The sequence below is a fragment of the Amborella trichopoda genome, chromosome 8 (genome assembly GCF_054954075.1).
Source record: "Amborella trichopoda isolate Santa Cruz 75 chromosome 8, AtrichopodaSantaCruz75HAP2 v2.0, whole genome shotgun sequence".
NCBI lineage: Eukaryota > Viridiplantae > Streptophyta > Magnoliopsida > Amborellales > Amborellaceae > Amborella > Amborella trichopoda.
In genome coordinates this window covers 17,045,519-17,055,253 of record NC_142343.1, presented here as the reverse complement: position 1 = coordinate 17,055,253, position 9,735 = coordinate 17,045,519, and the positions used below count along the sequence as shown (strand labels likewise).

At 44.3% G+C, this 9,735-nt stretch overlaps 1 long non-coding RNA gene across 1 annotated transcript in view; it reads left to right on the top strand.

Moving 5' to 3' along the window:
- The first annotated feature begins 502 nt into the window (after positions 1–502).
- LOC148780930 (uncharacterized) overlaps positions 503–9,735 on the top strand; it is a 32,048-nt gene continuing 22,815 nt past the window's right edge. Inside the window, exon 1 of the long non-coding RNA XR_016060796.1 lies at positions 503–778. This is a non-coding gene — a long non-coding RNA (uncharacterized LOC148780930). The remainder of the gene's footprint in view (positions 779–9,735) is intronic.

Below are 9,735 nucleotides of genomic sequence, written 5' to 3'. Positions count from 1 at the left end.
TTTGTGGGCTTTATTGACTTCCTATTAGGGACCAAGGTGCTCAAAAATACATTCAAACACATACAACTTACCCTTGGACCCAGAACCATTCTGCCAGCCCAGAAACCCTGTTACACCCTGTTTTGACTTAAAACCTTGAAAACACACTGTTTTACGAAAAAAAAAGCATTAAAAATAGTAAAAAAATCCATTTTGACAAAACTTTTCTCTGAGAGCTTCACAATAGGCTGAGGAACACACCTAAAAAGAAAAAAAATTTAATTTCGACAAGTTTTGGTTTAGGGGACACGGGGCGTGCCGCACAGGTGACACGACCCGTGCCGCCCAAGTGACACGACCCGTGCCGCTCAGATCCGGGACCCTCAAAATTGGACCTTTTGACCAGGGATTTCCTTGTTACCCATGTTGATCATTCCTAACAAATTTTCCTGCCTTTGAGGATCTTTTTGGGGACCATTTAGGTGGGGGGGAATGGAGAGAGAAATAAGAGGAAGCTGGAGACGAGAGAAAAATAAGAGAGAGATTGAAAACTTAGATAGGGACAAAAATCCTAAAGTGCTGCAGGAGATAGAGATCAGAGAGGAAAACTTAGAGAGAAAACCCTATCTAACTTAAGCCTTATCCCCTTGAGAGAAACCCCAGATCTACCCTTAGGACAAACCCCAGATCTACCAGAGACTTGTTGATCGCCATCTGGACCAGAACGACAAGAGGAACCGTTTCTGATACAAGTGAGCCCTAGAAGGCTCGGGAGTCCCGAGCCCTCCAGCCTGATTTGGTATCATTCTCGACCCTCTGTCTTTCTTCATTTCCTTACTTCTTTATTTTACTCTAATTTTTTTTTATTAATTTTCATTAAAAATCGTATTTTTGATATCTTGGATCATGGTGGCTCCGCCACAGATATGAGAACAGATCTACTCGCTTCAGGGCAGATCTGAATTTGATTTGTCCCAACTTCTCTACCATTGCTTTTCATTTCATTTATCAGTTTAAAGTGTCAGATCATAGTGATCTCCATCCGAAGGGCAAATCGAGCGTGATACGAGCATCAAAATTTTGAAAATCTCATAATCTTTTGAAACTTTGTAGGCATGTTCTAGATATCATTTTGTAATTGTTTCCAAAGTTTTAGGTAAAAATAAAATATTTAAAAATACAAAGAAAATTATTTTAATGTTAGATCAGATGTCGCCTTATTTTAATTTATTTTCATCATGATATACAAGAAACAAATATATAAAAAAAATAATGCTTTGAGCGAAAGTAGGCGTGCCGCCCTAGGCGACACAGGGTGTGCGCCCAAGTGACACGGGTCGTGCCACCCAAGTCTAGGACGACACTCTCTCTGGTTCCCCCCATCACCCAATTCAGAATATTTAAAATTTGCAAGCTGGGTCCTGGGTGTCTTTTATGGCTGTTCACAAAATTTCAAAGCAAAATAAAATTTTTAAAAATACCAAAAAATATTTTTCTTGATACAGGTCAGTTTTATGTGATGTTCTTCTGTTTTACTTTGTTTTAATTTTATTTCATCAAAAAGTCTGTTTTTTCTGCTTCTGCAAGTTTTAGTAGCCTTATTTCATCCAGATAAACAACATTAAAAAAAAAAAAAAAAAATTTATGCAACAAGACCCATGCCGCCCGTGCGACACGGTCCTTGCCGCCCTATCACAGAGGTCCTAGAAAACGTTCTGGGACCCCACATGCCTATTCCAGAGCCTTTTTGGTGCTTGTTCACCAATTTTTTGGCTTAAAATGAATATTTTAAAAATAAAAATAAAAACTATTTTGCTTCAAGTAGGTCTGCTCTATTCTTGACTTTCTGATTTCATTCTAGTTAGTTAATTCCTATTTTCCCTGCTTTCATCATGCTTAGTTTAGTTGTTTTTCTTCAAATTTAAACGAAATATATATATATATATATACATATATATATATATATATATATATATATATATATATATATATATATATATATATAAATACAACAAAAAGAAAATTGATTGAGGGTTGCTTACACCCTCCTTGAACCGTGTCTCGTTCGAGTTATCCTCGACTGGGGTCACCCTAGACTTAGCACGAACTGTTCCTGGTTTCACTGCTTTGACCATACATTCTTAGGGGTTCCTCACCCCTTTATCTATATTGTGCCTCGAGCGAGTTTCGCCTCGAAGCGCGCATCGCTAGGCTCGATCAGCGCCGAGCGCTTACTTGTTTTCTTTCTTATTGTGTGCATGTGTGCTTGACTTTATTTTCATTTGCGTTCTTCTTTTCACACTCTAGCACACACCGACTGAGAATCCCGAAAAACCAGAAAACAAATTTTTTGAAAACCCCCAAAATTCGCGTTCTTGGCGTGAGGGGAACTTAGCATTGAGAGCCGAGGCGGTTGGGATTCGTGTAACTTTAACTGTGAGCACCCCTCTATAATCCTTTGCCTCAAAGTAACTCCGCATATAGTAGGACCTGGTGAACATCCTATAACAAGAGGTCAGGACCTATGTGGGAACCTATATCAGCCTAGCTGCATTTCAATAGTTAGGAGCCCACTCTCAAGCCAAGCCTACCCATAATCAGATTAGGTCAAACATTTTCATGTGCTTGCTTGCTAATTCCTAATTGATTAATCTTAGATTCCAGTCTGAACCTGCTTTTGGTCCGAGCCGAAGCTTATGGGTCCAAATTCAGGCTTATACCCAAGCTAGCCCAAGTCCGAACTAGGTTTCGCCTTGGTCTGAACCTAGGCCCCCTCTTGATCCAAGCTGCAGACTTGTTCTTAACTCATCTTTGATCCAATCCAGGTCGATACCTGGTCTTATCATTAAAACACTCTGGGTCCAAGTCCAAGCTTGTACCCAGCCTAGCCCAGGTCCGAACCAGGTTCACACCCAAGTCCGAACCTAGGCCCCCTCTTAGTTTGAGTCGAAGGCGCGTTCCTAGCTCATCTTGATCTAGTCGAGGTCCACATCCGGTCTGAGATTCAAAACCACCCAGCTCAGTGCGGGTCCGAACCAGGCTCACACCCTGGTCTAAAGCTAAACCCACTCTTGTACCGAGCCGAGACTTGTGCACCATCTAGTCTAGATCTTAGTCTAGGTTCTAGCATAGGTCTAAGCATAGAGTTGCCTCTAGAGCTAGTCTAGGCTTACCTTAGTTCAGGGGCAGAACCAGAACCCACTGAGTCTAGCAAGTCTAGGTTCCAGTCTAATCTTAGCCTAGGTCTTAGTCAGGGTTTTATCCCTAGAGTTAGGAGAGGTCTACCTTAAATTATCGATTTCAGATCTTACCTAAACCTAGACTCTAGAACTCTGCCAAGAGCGATCACCATGTTAGTCACTCAAGGCGATTATGATGACCGCTCCATGGCTGACACTAAGCCCAACTTTCTCAAACCTAGGGACCACTATGTCGCAATCCCTTGGGATTATGGTCAGAACTCAGCCCAGTCCATAATCCGACTCCCCAGTCTCCAACTAGAGCAAGAGTCCCAAGGATCTACTCCCAATCCCGAGGTGTGTATGGTTCAAAAAGCGGGCTTTGCCTAGAAAACAACGAATAGCAAGGGGGTCCGACCGGGCGTTGTCATACAGGGAACCTTATGTAGCCACAATAGGCGTCGTGTACCCTTAGGCAACCAAAGTAGGAGTCGTGTGAGGGGAGAGGTCCATGTTGTATCTAATTCCCCCCAGAAGTCACACCCAAATAACTTTGAGGCTCAGCGGTCTCAAAATCAAAACCCATCTAGGTCTAGGAGGTCTAACCCAACCTCGAGTCACCATAGTACAGCCCATGACGTCCTGAATACGGTACGCAGCAAAGGTGCCAACCTAGACCCCTTAAGTGAGATGCACGTCCAAGCCGGCCTTAAGAGTCTAGTTGATCTAGGTTACACTGTCCAGCCGCAGTTCATGGGTCGGACCTAAACCAGCCTAAGAGCATAGGTCAACCCCTAGCACAGCCGAGTCAGCCGATTCTTCAATCGGTCCCTCTAATACATCCAGTCCAACAGACCATGCCATTTCTGCAACGATGGCGACACCTATAGGTCAGTACGCCCCTCAGGCACAAATGTATCAAACTGCCCCAATAACTGCGGATCATCCATCATAAGCCTAAGCAGGCCAACATCTACCTCAAGTCTCGACTCATCAGTCTATGCTTGCGAACCCACCGACCGGTGGGCCTACTCTCATGCTGAATACACAACAAAACGGCACCTTAAAAGCGATACAAGATATGTTTGATGGGTATGCATGAAATCCTACCCCCAAAGGCCTATGTACATGAGACACTTGGAGGCATGGAAAACCTTCCCCCAAGGTTTATCACGCCAGAGTTTAAAAACAATGACCTAGATATTCACGTCAACACATACCTCCTCTCCGTCTGAGCCTTGCAAGGCAGGCCTAACCAGTTGAAGGCCTTGTTTTCACAAACTTTGACAGGTGAGGCTTTAAATTGGCATCGAAGAATAATGACCACTCAACCACACATTACTCCAGACGAAATGTTTAACCAGTTCGTCTCTCATTACCGTGGGTCGACGCCAAGATCTCTCTCCCTGGGTGAGCTTAGTGCCACAAAACAAAACCCAGGAGAATCCTTCGAGGATTTTATTGGTCGATTCCGCGAGGTAGCGATGCAAATCATCGAATGTACACTTACGAACCAAACTGAAATCTCCATGGCCTTAGAGAATGCTGCTCTTGAATACAGGACTTTCTTCAGCCAAAGCATTATCCCCCACTCTTTCAACTCTATGATCGAGCGGGTGGCACAACAGGGCGAGAGGGACACCCCTCAGCACTAGGCCCGATAACAAACCCATCACGACTCCCTAGAATAAGAGCAAGAGAAATGGTAAGGGGAATGTTTCCGATCAGGTTAATGAGGTTGTCATGAATAGCCCAGCTCAAGGTTCAGCCACCTAGCATAACAATAGGAATCACAATCGAAGGGGTCAGCCTAGAGCTAACACTCAAAATAAAAATCGATGGCTAGAGAACAACTTCATTCCTCTCAAAGACCCGTTAGAAAAAGTGTTGGAGTTACTCTTGAAGAAAAACATGGTTCAACTCCCGCCACCATCTGAACCACCATTTGAGTTTAAGGATAAGAACAGATGGTGCAAGTAGCTTAGAAACCATGCTCATGATACCCAAACCTGTTTCTATTTGAAGAGGGTGATTCAAGGGTTGATCAATAGGGGCGACATCACTGTTGGACCTAGAAAGGAATCTAATCAAAAGATGAGTATCTTCACAAACCCTCTCCCAAAAAATACGGCTATAATGACCTAATAAAGGGGAGCTCCGAATAACTCAAAGGAGAGTGTTATCATTCATATGATTGAGAACAGAGACAACGAGGATGATCCTAGTCAATTCATATTCGTTGGTGATCATCACCTCCAAGAGGCTAAAGAATATCTTATGAGTCTTAGAGGAAACTCTTCGTCCCCGAACTCTGATGACCCTCCTAAGTGGGACCAGTATGATGAAGATGATATCCTAGAGATTGACATGGCCAGAGCTAATTAGAGGGGGTCATCTTTCAAACGAGGGGCCAACACCCCGAAGTTCCCCCTATGCATCCAAATAATGGGCCAACACCTCAAATGTCAAAAGAATTCGAACCTTTGGAAATTCTAAGGGGCCCACTCAGGCCACCTTCACAAGATTTTTTGCGTGATCCACCAATCTGGGATCAAGAATTGAATATTGAAAATTTGATCGTATTATCTCCTCAAGAGGCAGGCTCTCTAAAAGTCATTAACAACATGAGCACAACTTTGATAACCGGAGCACCACCATGTCAAGAGAATGCATCCTGTGAAGAGTAAGTTCTCAACGGAACAAAAATCATTGGAGTGGCAACCCCATCAAAATATTCAATAGGGGCAAATTCCTCTCATGAAGAGGATACAATAGGGACAACTAATGAGATTGAACCCTTGTTTATTGATTCCCAACACGTCATAAGGATGTTTAATACAACTGGGGCAATTAATGAGATTGAACCCTTCTTTGTTAACTCCCAACATGTCGTAAGGCCATCTAGTACCAACTCAACCACTCCTCTTGTGTGAGAGTCTCATCTAAGCTCGAGTACTGAAAAGGAGTCTACTACGGAGTTAACCCCTGATAAACAATTCGAAATTTGCAATGAAAAAGATTACCGAAAAGGAATTGGGTGATCACTCACCCCTTGCAAATAACCAAATGAGGCATTCATGCCTCACACTCCAGAAGGCATTAACGCCTAATGTGTAACATAAAGTACTCCATTAACAGGAAAACCCTGATGAGTCTAACCGTCCATACAGAAGACTGAGGGATTAGGAAACTAAGAGTAATTTTTAGTCCCAAAATCAAGGTTCAAGTGGAAAAATTTAATGGAAAACGGAGATTCAACAACCATTGTTAAAAAGATTTTGGATTCCAACCTGGGCCAACGGAAATCAGAGGAAGACCGATATTAGAACCTCCATACCACTTGGAGGAGGGAAAGATGATCGACCATACGCGATCTTAAGGTTAATTGCTAAAAAGAAAAAGAGAGTCACATTGGACTCTTCTTTCCCCTCCTCTTCCTTTGTCATTATTTTCTTCTTCTTCTTCGAAAAAAGAAAAAAAAAAATGAGAACAAGAAAAAGAAAAGAAAATCTCATCCGCTGGGCTAAAATCCGAAAAATTTCCCAAGCGTTGGAAAGAAATGTCACCGAGCTGAAAATCCGATAGGAATCCCGGGGCGATGAAAAATGAATAAAATGAAAATCTGATCCGCAGGGCTAAAAATTTGAAAGGACCCCCTAGCATTGGCAAAAATTTCACTGGGCTGAAAATCTGAAAGGAACCTCGGGGCGATGAGATAAAACCAAGAAACTCCCTCTTTCCGCTCTTCAAAGTCTTTTGTCTCTCTCCCCCCGAGTCAAGGTGGTGTTAAAGGAAAATCAATGAGCATTAGCTTAACGGATTATTGTAGGGGTCCTAGATCATGTGAAACTTCGAAAGGTGAATACTAGAGGAACAAAATCGTAAATCCAATGAGATCCTGAACATTTAGGGGTAGTATATTGTATTTTCAAAACTCTGCTTTGCTCGAAACTCTAGAAAACGCTCCTTTGAATTACAACATAAGAGTTGAGATTAAAAAATAAATGAACACTTAAATGATTCCTCATCCCAAAGTGTCAAGCAAGGATCTGACACACTCATATAGGGCCCACCAAAAGTGTCACAAGTGGTTAACTGAAAGACCTACAGCAAAAGAAAACCACCTCCCTGTAAAGCAGCAAGAAAACAAACACCTCACAACGGGGACAAGAAAAAAAAAGAAAAAAGAAAGGTCACATTATGGATATTGAATCCTCCTCGACCCCTGCTGTACGACTGCTCGCCTCTCCCTCCAATCTCAGTCGAACCCGCCTCAGACCCCTCGTCATCTGAGTACACGCCTGAGACTGTGATTGACTTTGAACAGAAGATGGTAATGGCACCCTCACATAAGGATTCACATTTGCCAAAGAGGGGTTTCCACCTACAGCCAATAGGAGTCCTGATAGTCTGCCACACCTGTCCATAAGACCCTTCACGTCCTCCTTAAGCTCATGACATTCATCTTTGGTCGAATTCTGTAGAAACAACAACATGAAATGAGAGAGGTTGTGATATATATATATACATAAAAAAAGAAAAAAAAGATATATAACAGCAAAGCATACCCTCTCTGATCGATAGCGGTCTACACGTCTCTCTAAATCTCTAATGCGGTCGAGAGATGGTCCAGGAAGAGTAGGAGCAACAAAAGAGGAGAATGGTACTAATCGTACTCTCTCCAGCTCATCCCTCAGGGAGTCACGCTCCGCCACCATCCTGTCAAAATTCTGGCGCAGATGCTCGAAATCCTCTGCTATCGAATCCCGCTCCTCGACCGCTGAATCACGCTCGGCATGAAGGGAAGCGACTTCATCAGTAGACGATCGGTCCTCATCAAGATAAGCAGTCCTCAGCTCCTGCATCACCCCCTCATCATGTTCGGTTAGAGTGGCTATATCTCTAAAAAGAGCCTTATATCTATCCTCATATTGAGACAGAGAGATACCCTCCTCTTCCTCCTTGCCAATAACTCGCGTAGCCCTACTCCCCCATTCCTCTATCTAAGGAGCCATCCGTCTCAGATAGAAATCCTCATCAGAGGTGCTAACCACAATGGGAGTCCAGAGCAGGGTAATCTCAAAGGACGTCTGAGGAAGGCCACGCTGATGGCAGACTCGACCAGGGAAAGTGGGCATCACCAGAAACATGCAAATCAGGTGAACCGTCATCCTAAAAGCTTGAGAAGAAGACTCGTAAACAACAGGGATGGGCTCAACTCTCATGGGAGTCCAGTTGATTTGGAAATTAAAAAAGGATATGTCAAAGTTGAATAAAGAAGGAGAAAGGGGGGAAGAAGAAGAAGAAAATAAAGAAATAACAGATAAAGCACATAACTCCCCTCCCCTATGGCCTGAGTGTCCAAGAACAGCAAGTAATACAACGGCGAAGGGATCCTCTAAGAATCCCACACTCCATATGACCAGCAATGAATTGTCGGGAATGATGATGCCAATCGACTGGGAAGAGGGTGAGGAATGGTGATGTGCTCCCACGCCCAGACCAAGAGGAAGATCGAACAACCCCCCAAGAAGCGGGCTCCTCTGGCCACACTACAAAGGTGATTATGCAGCCAGCCCATGATCGCTGGACCGCACGCCACTCACTCCAAGTAATCTATCCACCTGGTCACCCAAACCACTTACAAATGCGCTCGACCCTGGCGATGGTAGCGCCATGCATGAGTTTCTTTCTCCCTCTCTTCATTCGCCTTTATCTCTTGATCAAGATCGCAGATGACACTGCTCATCGCTGTTTGCAAGTGTATCCTTGACGTCTTGCGTGAACGCAAACGGCGATGCCTATCGCCGCTAGCAGGGGTCTAACCCTGTTACTTGCCTATTGGAGACGGCAATGCCTATCGCTGCCCATGAAGGGCAGTGACAATACCCATCACCGTCTGTGAGCTTCTCTCTTACGCCCTGTGCCTATCGTCATGCTCAGGCCTCTTTTGTGCGCTTGGTGCCTATCGCCGTGCACTAGCTTCCTTTGTGCGCTCGGTACCTATCGTCGTGCATAGGCTTCTTTCACGTGCTCGGTGCCTTGCCGTGAGCTAGCTTCTTTTGTATGCACGGTGTCTATCACCGTGAGCAAGCTCCTTTCGTGCACTCGGTGCCTATCGCCGTACACTGACTTCTCTTGCGCCCCATGCCTATCGCAGTGTGCCTCACCAGAAGCTTTCGCCGCCTGCATGAGACGTGCTACCTTCTCGTGTTGCCAATGGTGATGCGGCCTGCGAAGGGATGTGCTACCAACGGTGATGGCTAACGTCATCTGCAGTTTGCTGCCTGCCCCTTTCACCATGAGCAGCAGTGTCCAGCACTGTCTAGTTGTCGAGCAGTATTGCCATCGTGCTGGTCCTGAACACTATGCCCATCTTGCTGTCACACCAGATTAGAACAGTTATATCGGCCTTAGTTTCAAGTAGTATTGTCATCGTGCTGGTCCAGAGTACCATGCCCATCTTGCTACCACTCCGAGTCGGACACTGGTCTAGCTATCATGCTAGTCTCGTCCCCTTACCAAGTTTTCTTCTCTTTTCTAGCTTTATTCGAACCTACCACTTCATCACCTTAAC